Genomic DNA, 12,068 nt, shown 5'->3' with positions numbered 1-12,068 from the left:
TTTAATTCGCAGATATGCAGTTAATGTGTCTGCAGCCATATTTTTTTCCTGTACTCAGTATGAACTGTCCACCAATCACAGGCTCCCGTGCTGCAATGGCGGTATGTTGAGAAATATTTAGAAAATAAAAATGATATAATTACGAAATATATGAAATCATCAAAAACAATTAAAAATCGTAATATATACTGTTTAGAGGTAAGGAAAATTTTTTGGTGATATCATTTAATATTAATCGAATCGTGATATAAAAGTTCCAAGTTTGACACCTGCCTGCTTCAACCGCGCTGCTGGCACACGATGCCCTTGACCCTCATCAGCCTTAGCCAATTGGTATAATTACGTCATTACATGGACCCCTCTGAGCCGAGCTTTTCCAGTACACTCGAACACGCGCATACTTCGATGAATTATAACCAAAAACAAGGAAATTTGAATGATTTCCTCAAAATATTTTTGTACTTTTATATATTGTCGTGCTGATGAATCAAACTTTTTAATGCATTTCCCGTGAAACGAGACGAGCTACTTTAGACTGGTTCCCTGCTCTCTTAGCGCCTGTGTTGCTTAGGTTGCCAACACTAACTTTTGTCGTCCGATCAGACGATGACCATTAAAGTTTTACTCGTCCTTGCACAGACTTTAGTCACCTGGGACGATCGGGCATGAGGTTTTTCGAGCATTGGAAAGAGAAAAAGAACACGTGGATGAGAAAGAAAAAGAAAAAGACAGTTTGAATTGGAGAAATTGAGATTGGAAAGAGAGAGAAGAAAAAGAGAGACAAGTAAAGTTTGAATGAGAGAAATGGAAAAAGAGAATGGCACTGGAAAGAGAAAGAGAGGAAAAGGAAAGAGAGAGAATGGTGATGGAAAGAGAAAAATTGGAGAACAATAGAGTTAGCGAAGCTTGGAAAAACAGACCCAGGAAAGGCTAGCAAGTTTTGTGCTAGCAGAGAAGTCAGGTTGGTTCCCCCATTTGATGAGATGGAGGTATTAGTCGATACTGAAATAAATAAAATGAGATTTTCAACAAAAAAACAAAAAATGTGCTCTGTGACCTTGAAAAATAGGTGAAGGTCACTCATCTTGGGTCTGGGAGCTTCTGTTGTCTGTCGTCACCAGTGGTCACAATTTCATCTGAAACCGACCAACTTTTGGAAGGAAATAAATAAATAAATAAATAAATAAATAAATATCACTGTAGCACACCCTAGCTGTCCTGCTATTTTAGTGAGTGCGCTCCCCGAATCCATGGGTTGAGAGATCTCTCTCTATAGTTAAATAATGCACTAAGTGGAGTAATTTTGTTGAATGGAACTGTTAACTTACTCAAAGATACTAACCACAGTAATTTAACTAGTATAATAGCATTGTGGGAATCACTATCACTGTAAAAGTGGAACCATGTCTTTTAAGCCTATGTTATATGTGTCTGTGTATCTTTACATCTGTACTTGAATTATTACCTAGAATGAGTTTTTAAATGACCCTGCTCTACTTACCCTTTAATATTTCTAAACAGTAAAACCCATGTACGTATGAATAAACTAAATAGAATACACATTCACCAAACATGAATTTAAACTATTTACTTAAAGTAGATTGTGGATATATGTATATTTATACAGGTAAGGAAATGAAATATGTTTTAAATCAAAGAGTTGTTGGATAGAGTCACGTAAATTCTGTTCAATACAGTTCAGTTCACTCTCAGGTGTAGTTACACTCAACCACATTCAGTAACAGTATCAAACATAACACATCCCCCATAAACCTTCTGCTAAAGCCGGCAGTTTACCTTAAACTAAATATATTCCAGAATAAAACAAAAAGGGTACCCAGGCCAAACCTAAATGTGAGTCAAAGTAGCGATGCAGGCCTGTAACGTGGCTTGGGAACGGGGAGACCTTTAACACAATGGCCACTTCACGCCGTGGCGCATGAAACAAAACTCACGACTGTAGATGACTTGTCGTCGTCTGCTCTCGATAGCCTCGCAGTGCTGGCAAGGGGAATTGGACGTCGGTGTCCCAGTCTAAGAATGTCCTCTCTCTGGTCAGGATTAGCTGGTCTGGTCCTTGAATTAGAGCCAAGCAGGCTACTTGCTTTCCAGTCCACCTTAAATTCCACGAGCTCCGTTCAGTCTATAAACACTCGCGGTACTCGCGGTAAACTTTTCTTCAAAGAACTCCGCTTGTACACCTGCTATGTTCACACACAATACATATGACTCCCTGTCTGTTCGTTAAACTAAGACTTAGCACTTTAACACTCAACTGGAGCGTTTTACCAACTTTTTAAGTTACTCAAAGCGCTGCATCACTTTTCTGCTTTTTTTTTTCCATCTCTCCCCTCCTCGCGGATCTCCCCACTTCCTGTTCCTCTCGACCCCCGACCCTGCTCTCCCATTGGCCAACATACCAGATAAGGATTCTTAACAAACTTAATTATTTTTACATACAAACCTTATTTTCAAAGCATCAACACATTGATATTTACATTTTAAACATACATCAAGTAAACAAAATAAAATAAACAAATCAATCAATGACCCCAAAAATCCCACAGGGCTACATCCTCCCCTTTCTAAATGTCTAAATGTCCTCATTAGACACTGAACACTAAACAGCATTAAATATTTTCAGTACCTGAACTTTAATTCTCTATCCATGAGTTCTGAATGAACTATTTTTATTCTAATTTGATGATAATGCCTCTATGAACAATAGTTCGTGGTTGTTCACTAGCCTTACCAGGTTTGTCATAAGTAAGTCTAAGCACTGGTCTTACTTGTCTTTTCTCTCTTGTTCTAAGTACCATTTCTGTTTCTGGTTTAGAGCTAAGTCTGGCTTTTGGGCTGCTAACAGGGGTTCGGCAAGCATTTTGTTCCATCTCAGAGCCTGATGGGTCAGTATTGGTTTCAGCCAGGCTTTCTTCATCTGCATGCTCAGATTCGGACTCCGCACCAGGGGACTCAGGTCTTGAGTCTCCGACATAGTCATGCTCTGAGTGCACAGACTCTCTTTCAGAGATATCCGTTTCTTTGTTCCTTTCAGCCAACAGGTGTTCCAGGTATTCCTGGTAAGGTCTGTGAGGTAGCTCATACTCCATATCTAGCGAGGAATCTGTCATTTCTGAAACCTCTTCTCTTTGTGTCGGTTGTCTGTTCCTGGTTCGAGCTGAATGGGTTCTGGGTCGCACAGGGCCTTCATCGCCTCCCTCCCCACCTAGCATCCTCACAGACTGCCCAATAGGTAAGAGGTGATCACGATGGATGGTCCTTATGCTGCCCTGCCCCCCTTCAGGTCTTACTTAGACAGGTAAGTTGGGCAACTTTCTCACCACCACATGAGGTATGGAGCTCCATTTGCTCTCAAGCTTGTGTTTCCCTTTGAGTCCTAAATTCCTCAATAGAACACGGTCTCCCTCTTGGATGTTCTGAAAATTGACCTTCTGGTCGTAGGCTCTCTTGTTGCGCAGGTAAGTCTTCTCAGCTGCTTGACTCGCCATTTGGTAAGCCCTTTGCAGATCACGCTTCAAATTCCTTACATACTGGTAGTGGGTTCTCTCTTCACTCCCATCACTAGATGCTCCAAAGCACAGGTCTACTGGGAGTCGTGCCTCTCTGCCGAACATCAAGTAATATGGAGAGAACCCTGGAGCATCGCTTTGTGTGCTGTTGTACGCATGCACCAATGAAGCCACATGCTGACTCCATGTTCTCTTCTTTTCCTGGCCTAATGTAGATAGCATTGAGAGCAGCGTACGGTTGAAGCGTTCCGGCTGGGGATCCCCCTGGGGATGATACGGAGTCGTTCTAGACTTCCTGACACCCAGGGTTGTAAGAAGCTCTTTTATCAATCTTGACTCAAAGTCCCTTCCCTGGTCGGAATTAATTCTTGCAGGCAATCCATAATGAACAAAATACTTCTCCACCAGGATCCTCGCTACTGTCAAGGCTTTCTGATTCCTAGATGGGAAGGCTTGAGCTTATCGGGTGAAGTGATCAGTCACGATAAGTACGTTGCTTATGCCTCTGGAATCCGGCTCCATTGACAAGAAGTCAATGCATACTAAGTCCATAGGACCACTGCTGACAATGTGGTGTAAGGGGGCAGCCCGCTTGCAAGGTGTTTTACAGGTCACACACAATCCACAATTCTTTACATATTCCTCTACATCCCGAACCATCTTCGGCCAGTAGAACCTTGCTCTCAATAGCTCAGTGACTCTTTCCACACCCAAGTGGCCCATAGCATCATGTAGAGAGTGCAAAGCCTGTCCTCTGAATTCGGCAGGCAATAATAGCTGAAGTGTCTCCTCTCCTGCTTTCTTGCTTACCCGGAACAGAAGTCCATTTTGCATCACCAGTCTGCTAGCTTCCCTCTTCATCAACCGCACATCAGGGTCCAACTCTTGATTACTAGGCCACACTCCCTGCTTCAATGCTTCCACCACCGGTCCCATTATAGCATCTCTCCTCTGGGCAGTTATCAGATCAACTTTGGACAGTCGCTCCAGCGAACCCAGCTGCAACTGTGATGGGAAGGCATATGCATCAGGGATACAGGCTGGTGGAGCGCATAATGGATCAACATATCTGGTATCAGCCATCACTGACGTTTTGACCCGCTGACAAATGGATTTCACCACCTTCTGAGACAGGCTGTCCCACACCCCAGGCCCTGCCACATCTGCTATGTTGCGGGACAACAGGTCAGCATCTATGTTGGCTTTGCCAGGCCTGTACTGTACATCAAAGTCATAAGAGGCAAGCGCTGCAAGCCAGCGATGACCCGTTGCGTTGAGCTTGGCAGTGGTGAGTACATACGTCAACGGGTTATCATCAGTGCGTACTGTGAACTTGACCCCATAGAGATAGTCATGGGACTTATCCACGATTGCCCATTTCAGGGCCAGGAACTCTAACTGATGTGCAGCATAGCGCTGTCCAGACAAGCTCAACTTCCTACTGGCAAAGGCCACTGGTCTTAGTCCTTCAGGGTGTTCCTGATAGAGTACTGCACCAATGCCTTTAAAACTAGCGTCAGTGTGAAGGACGTAGGCCTTGCTTGCATCAGCAAAGGCCAGCACAGGGGCATTAATCAGGCACCGAATAATGCGTTTGAAAGCCTGATCACAGGACTGGTCCCATCTTTCATTGAAGGACTCGGATTCTTTAAAGTAGGTCTTGCTCTTGTCTATGGCCTTTCGCTTACCACGTTGTGTGGGCAAGTAGCCCTTTGTCAACTCTGTCAGGGGCCTAACGATTGAGGAGTAATTGGCTATGAATCTTCGATAATAACCACAGAACCCCAAGAAAGATCGTAAGGACTTGAGATCTGTGGGCTTTGGCCACTTTGCCACGGCCTCTATCTTTTCAGGGTCAGTGGCAACACCATTGGCAGACACGATGTGGACGACGTACTTTACTTTTGGCTGGCAAAACTGACATTTGTCCAGGGACAGTTTCAGCCCTACCTCTTCCAGCCTGTCTAATACCCGCATGAGACGCTCTTCATGTTCTTCTAAGGAACGTCCAAAGACCATCAAATCGTCTAGGTAGACTAGGACCTGCAGCAGGTTCATATCCCCTACAGCCTTCTCCATAAGTCTTTGGAATGTCGCTGGTGCTCCAGTTATGCCTTGAGGCATCCTTTCAAATTGATAAAATCCAAGGGGACAAATGAAGGCAGTCTTCTCTTTGTCTTCATCCGCCATTTTAATCTGATAATATCCACTTCGCAAGTCTAACACGGAGAGCCACTGGCTTCCCGACAAGCAATCTAATGCATCATCTATGCGGGGAGTTGTGTACTGGTCTGGGACTGTACGGCGGTTAAGGGTCCTATAGTCAATGCACATCCAAATACGCCCATTTTTCTTTCTAGCAATCACAACTGGGGATGCATACGGACTACGTGTCTCCCTAATGATACCAGCCTTCAATAACTCTTGCAAATGCTTTCGAATGTCATCAATATCAGCAGGAGCCAGGCATCTTGAGCGTTCTCTGAAGGGTCTTGGATCTGATAACCTGATATGATGCTCCACATCTTTGGCCAGGCCTACGTCCCACTCGTGCAAGGAGAATACACCAGCTCTCTCACACAACTTCCTCCGCAGTCGTTCCTTCCACTGGGGTGGAATGGGCGAGTCTCCAAAATGGATTAACTGGGGGTCTAACCGTGCAGGAACAATCTCTGTGCTCGGAGATGGCACCACCGGATCTGCATGACACAGCTGACCTAATACTGCCCCAACTGGAATGACTGTCTTCCTCTGTGATGTATTCTGGATCAACACAGTTAAGTGGTTGTCCTCCACCGCTGTACTGGACACCATCATAGGTTGCAGCAGGACCCCGGATGGCAATGGGACGGTGGGAGATGCCTCAACCATCAACATGTCTGTACTCAGTGGCTTCTTCAACTCTACCTCACCGACAGCTGTACATTCACCACCAGGAGGGACATTCAGGGAGCCTGGACCCATCCATCTCACACAACCCACTTCATCCTCTTCTCCCTCAGTGGCTGAATGGTCGGTATTCAATGCAGCTTCCATCACTTTAATGCCCAGGGTTTGAGAAATGTCCACTCCACTGGTCTCTTTGCACAATCTTGCCAACCTCTGGAACAGATTTGCATTGGTGCCCAAGATAACTGGGGTCTGCTCAGGACTTTGAGGACTTGGACATATCAGTGCTAGGACGGAAAGGGTATCTTTTGTGCCCGTCACCTTCTCGGGGAATTCCATATCCACTACCACATATCCTAAGTAAGGGTAACTGGTGTCACTCAGTCCCCATATGGCCAACCCAGACACTGGCTGGATAGGAACATCATGAAGGTAGCGTTTGTACCAGGAATCAAAGATAATTGTGACTTGTGAGCCACTATCTAGAAGAGCGTTACACTGTTGGCCATTAATCTTCAATGGGACAACTGAAGAAGGGCCAATCAACCCTTTTGGAATGTTTTGTCGTAATGTGACTACTTCACTTTTCTTACAATGGCCCTCTGTGTTGTTAGTATTTCTGATTTGAGCAGCTAGCTCGCTGTGTTTTGCTTTGTGCAGCGAGCGTATCAATTTCTGAATGACTTTAGTTTGATTCTCTGGGTTCTGACATTTAGCAGAGAAATGGCCATCTTCGCCACAGCGATAACAGAAATTACCCTCGGAGTCACTAGATGGAGCCTTTCTGGTTTCACGGCGAAATGGTTTGGTTGACTCCACCCGCAAAACTGCAGCAGGGGAATCTCTCTCTTTAGACTGCTGAGCTGCTACCTGACTTTGTAACTCTGTTACTTGTTTTCTTAATGCAACTACTTCAGCATTGACCCCAGGGTCTGCAGCGGACGTCTTTGTTGACGCTGTGAGTTCTTTGCGGTCCATAACAACAGGGCTTGATGGAAGGGTCATGGCAGCAAACATAGACTTCAGTTCTTTGATTTCGGTTCTCAAGTTCTGAATCTCCATCTGGCCACCAGACACATCAGAGTCTGTCGTTAGTCGCCAAACAGATGCATTCAGCTTCAGTCTAGAAGATTCATATTCTTCTTCATTACGAATCTCAGTCAACAGTTCCAAGAAAGATGGAGGATTGTCCTTCCTTTCCCGGAGCTTAAGCTGAACCATCATCATATCAGAGTGAACGGCACCTCTAAGAAGCTGCTCAACGCGAGCACAGTCCCCCCGGTCAGGTGGCAGACCTCCACGATGAACTACTTTGATCAACGACATCTCTAGGCGTCGGAGGAAGTCAGACAACTTTTCCTTTGGCTGCTGCTGTAACAACCGAAAAGCAAAGTAAAAGGTCCTCGCCGGTCTCAGCAGACCCAAACGCACTCTCAATGGCGTCCAGACATTCAGCAGGACTGACCTCTGTACGAGCAGCCCGAACAGCCTTCACCACAGCTAAAGCAGGACCTTTAAGACTCTCCATTATACGACGTCGTTTCTCCTTAGCAGAACACTCACTCTCTTCTACCATCAGTCGTGCATGCTCCAGCCAGTTCTCGAGCACTTCTTCACCAACAGGGGTCGGCAAAGTTCCCGAAAACACCCATAGCCTTCAGTAGCTACTGTTTTCTCCAGATGGTCTTTCCATCTTGGTCAACAGATCACCAATGACACGGATCAGAGACTCAGCTGAACTGTAAGAAGGTGGGTTGTCAGACGGACTTGGATCTCCAGATCCTGCTCCGACACCTGAAGAGGCTGTAACAATTGTCCACGGCTCTGTTCCACCAACAGGAAGGACTTCAGTGGGAATTTCACTAGCATCTACTTTTCCTTTGTGCTCACAGCGAGCCGCTACACAGCGATGCTTGTTGCTATATGTCCGTCCTCTGACACGAACCCGGCCTAACACTTTGATTGTCTCCATCGTTTCTTCAATTTGGGCAATCTCAGTCCCTTCAGGAACCAGCACAATGAGAGACTGTGCTTCGTCAAGTCCTTCTCCACGACACCATTCTTTGAGCTCATTAACTAAGTCTGTGTGGCTATTTGTATGATCCATGTTTACTTCGGCTTTATTATCTCTAATAGGGGGTCATTAACGCAACAGGCTAATTTGGCGCTCAAGAAAATATTCTAACTTGTTATTACTATTTACTCACTTAATTGCACTAATCAACTACCATCCCGGACGAGCCCCCATTTTATGTAGCGCACCCTAGCTGTCCTGCTATTTTAATGAGTGCGCTCCCTGAATCCATGGGTTGAGAGATCTCTCTCTATAGTTAAATAATGCACTAAGTGGAGTAATTTTGTTGAATGGAACTGTTAACTTACTCAAAGATACTAACCACAGTAATTTAACTAGTATAATAGCATTGTGGGAATCACTATCACTGTAAAAGTGGAACCATGTCTTTTAAGCCTATGTTATATGTGTCTGTGTATCTTTACATCTGTACTTGAATTATTACCTAGAATGAGTTTTTAAATGACCCTGCTCTACTTACCCTTTAATATTTCTAAACAGTAAAACCCATGTATGAATAAACTAAATAGAATACACATTCACCAAACATGAATTTAAACTTTTTACTTAAAGTAGATTGTGGATATATGTATATTTATACAGGTAAGGAAATGAAATATGTTTTAAATCAAAGAGTTGTTGGATAGAGTCACGTAAATTCTGTTCAATACAGTTCAGTTCACTCTCAGGTGTAGTTACACTCAACCACATTCAGTAACAGTATCAAACATAACACATCCCCCATAAACCTTCTGCTAAAGCCGGCAGTTTACCTTAAACTAAATATATTCCAGAATAAAACAAAAAGGGTACCCAGGCCAAACCTAAATGTGAGTCAAAGTAGCGATGCAGGCCTGTAACGTGGCTTGGGAACGGGGAGACCTTTAACACAATGGCCACTTCACGCCGTGGCGCATGAAACAAAACTCACGACTGTAGATGACTTGTCGTCGTCTGCTCTCGATAGCCTCGCAGTGCTGGCGAGGGGAATTGGACGTCGGTGTCCCAGTCGAAGGATGTCCTCCCTCTGGTCAGGATTAGCTGGTCTGGTCCTTGAATTAGAGCCAAGCAGGCTACTTGCTTTCCAGTCCACCTTAAATTCCACGAGCTCCGTTCAGTCTATAAACACTCGCGGTAAACTTTTCTTCAAAGAACTCCGCTTGTAAACCTGCTATGTTCACACACAATACATATGACTCCCTGTCTGTTCGTCAAACTAAGACTTAGCACTTTAGCACTCAACTGGAGCGTTTTACCAACTTTTTAAGTTACTCATAGCGCTGCATCACTTTTCTGCTTTTTTTTTCCATCTCTCCCCTCCTCGCGGATCTCCCCAATTCTTGATTATTGTAAATAACCTTTGACTTGTATTGCACTAAAAACAAGAAAACAGCACATTTATTTCAATTTATTTTCCAAAATAAACAATTTTCAATTCCTGCCGTAACATCACTGTGACAAAAACCAGCATGGGGAGGGGACAAACCCAAAACTCCACTTCACTCCATGAATCCACACTGTTGTTCTTATAAATCAGCGAATCCTGAGATTCACTCAGATGTGTTGGTCATGATTAAAGCACCAAGACACAAATGTGAAAATATTCGAGGGCGTTTTGATTTCGAGAGCTTGGAAAAAATTGAGTGTCAATTTTGACCGCAAAAAGATTTGAGCGAGGCCTCTTGGGGCTGAGCCGCTCATATCTTAAAGCCTCGGCACATTGTGTGATGTGGTTATGAACATAAACACAGTACGGTTACGTACAGTTACTGTAAGACATTGACTGTAAAAAGGGGCGGAGCTATGATGAAGTTTTTCATGCTGGACAATTTAAACAAAAACAGAACGGAATTCAAATTCAAACTTCAAAGAACGGAATCCTGAAACGATACATATATATGACACACACACACACACACACACACACACTCCATTCCACACTTCACATCTCTCACTCGACGCTTCACATCTCTCTCTGTCTTCAAACTTCACTTTTCACGTTTTACACCATCCTCTATCGAAAATGGTAAGTTGTAACCAGATGCCCTTCTGAAGATGGCGATGTGGAGTAAATTTGATGGTCAGGGTTCATATGACAGAACCACTGGGATTTTCTCGTTGTAATATTCAGAAAGACAAGTAGCCTATTGTGTGCTCGGGAGCGCTAAAGCCTTGGACACGATGATTTAACTCAGAAGCAGAAGATACAGTCCAATCAGTAATATATCCAGACCTGTTTATTCAGAGAAATGGAATTATTTCATCAGTAGGCCTCAGTATGGACCTGTTCATTTTTTTCTAATTCTTGTTGCTGAAGAAATAATGTGTTTCTCTAAAATCCAACTCTGTTTCTTTCGTCAGTTCCAGTCTCAGGCTGCTCACTTCAACCCCCTGTTCTACCCCATCCTACCACCGCAGTTCTACCCCCCGACCTACTTCATCATGCCAGACCAGTTCTACCCCCCGTCCCACCCCATTCTGAGATCTGCCTCCTACTACCCTCCACCCACAATGATGGGGATGAACAAACGCCACGTCCAGTCCGTCCAGGAGGAGATTCTGGGAGGAAACGCTGTGTCTCCTGTGACACCACCTGAAGGTGGATGTGTAGATGATGGCTGTGTGATTACTGCTCAGGCTCATGCCACTGACATGCTCACACTCGGTAAACAAGATTAAAATCTCAATTTTCCGCTGTTGGTTCCTTTGCACAATTCTTTAATGTTGTAATGTTTTCTCTGTCTTAACGTTCCATTTTATCTCCTTCTTGTCCTGATCTACATGTGGCACCAGAACCACCAGCACCAACTGAATCAGAGCCCGAACCTCAACCCACCTCCAGTCTGCCACCTGAAACTGTGGGCATTGAGGAGCCTTTGTCCTCCAGAACCGCAAGTCCAAAGGCACTGATGTGGGGCGAGATAATGGACAGCATCGACCCAATCCCATCCAGACCCCCAACTCCAATGTTACTCCCTTGGGGAGAACTAATAGAGGAAATGGGGTTCCAAAAGGATGAGGGGCAGGTGGACGACATGCTGGAGGCAAAGTAGAAGGTTGAGGAGAAGGAGACGGGTGCAGTGGTCAGGGAGCTCAGAGTGAGTCACAGTCATATTTGTAATGTCTTATAGAATGGGTCTTGTTCACTACCTCACGAGCTCGCTACTAAGCAAAGCACATGTGGAGCGAATACTTTTGAATGCAGTAATATGATCTAGAATAGTGCAATGGGAATATTATACACCAGGATAAAAGGTTTGATGATTATTGTTCTAAAAAAAAAATCTCTCCTCTGCTTTTCTCTTTCAGGTCGTCCCTCAGTCACATCGACACGCCCTGACTGGAAATGAGAAACTTTTGCAAAAATAAACTCCTCAATCGAAAAATGCTGCACAAATGGTCTGTGTCTTTCTCATCGTGAATAAATGTTGGTGTAAACGACTCACACAGAAACAGCAGTAAAGGTGCTGCGCTGTAAATCCAGGGTGGGGTGGGGCCCCGGCTGCGCCATACCGGGTGACGTCACGGTCCTTGTTTCATTAATTTCCATAAGGGGTTTGGTGAACTAGCGGCCG

The sequence above is a fragment of the Neoarius graeffei genome, chromosome 19, assembly GCF_027579695.1.
Source record: "Neoarius graeffei isolate fNeoGra1 chromosome 19, fNeoGra1.pri, whole genome shotgun sequence".
Classification (NCBI taxonomy): Eukaryota; Metazoa; Chordata; class Actinopteri; order Siluriformes; family Ariidae; genus Neoarius; species Neoarius graeffei.
Note: the sequence above shows the minus strand (reverse complement) of the source record.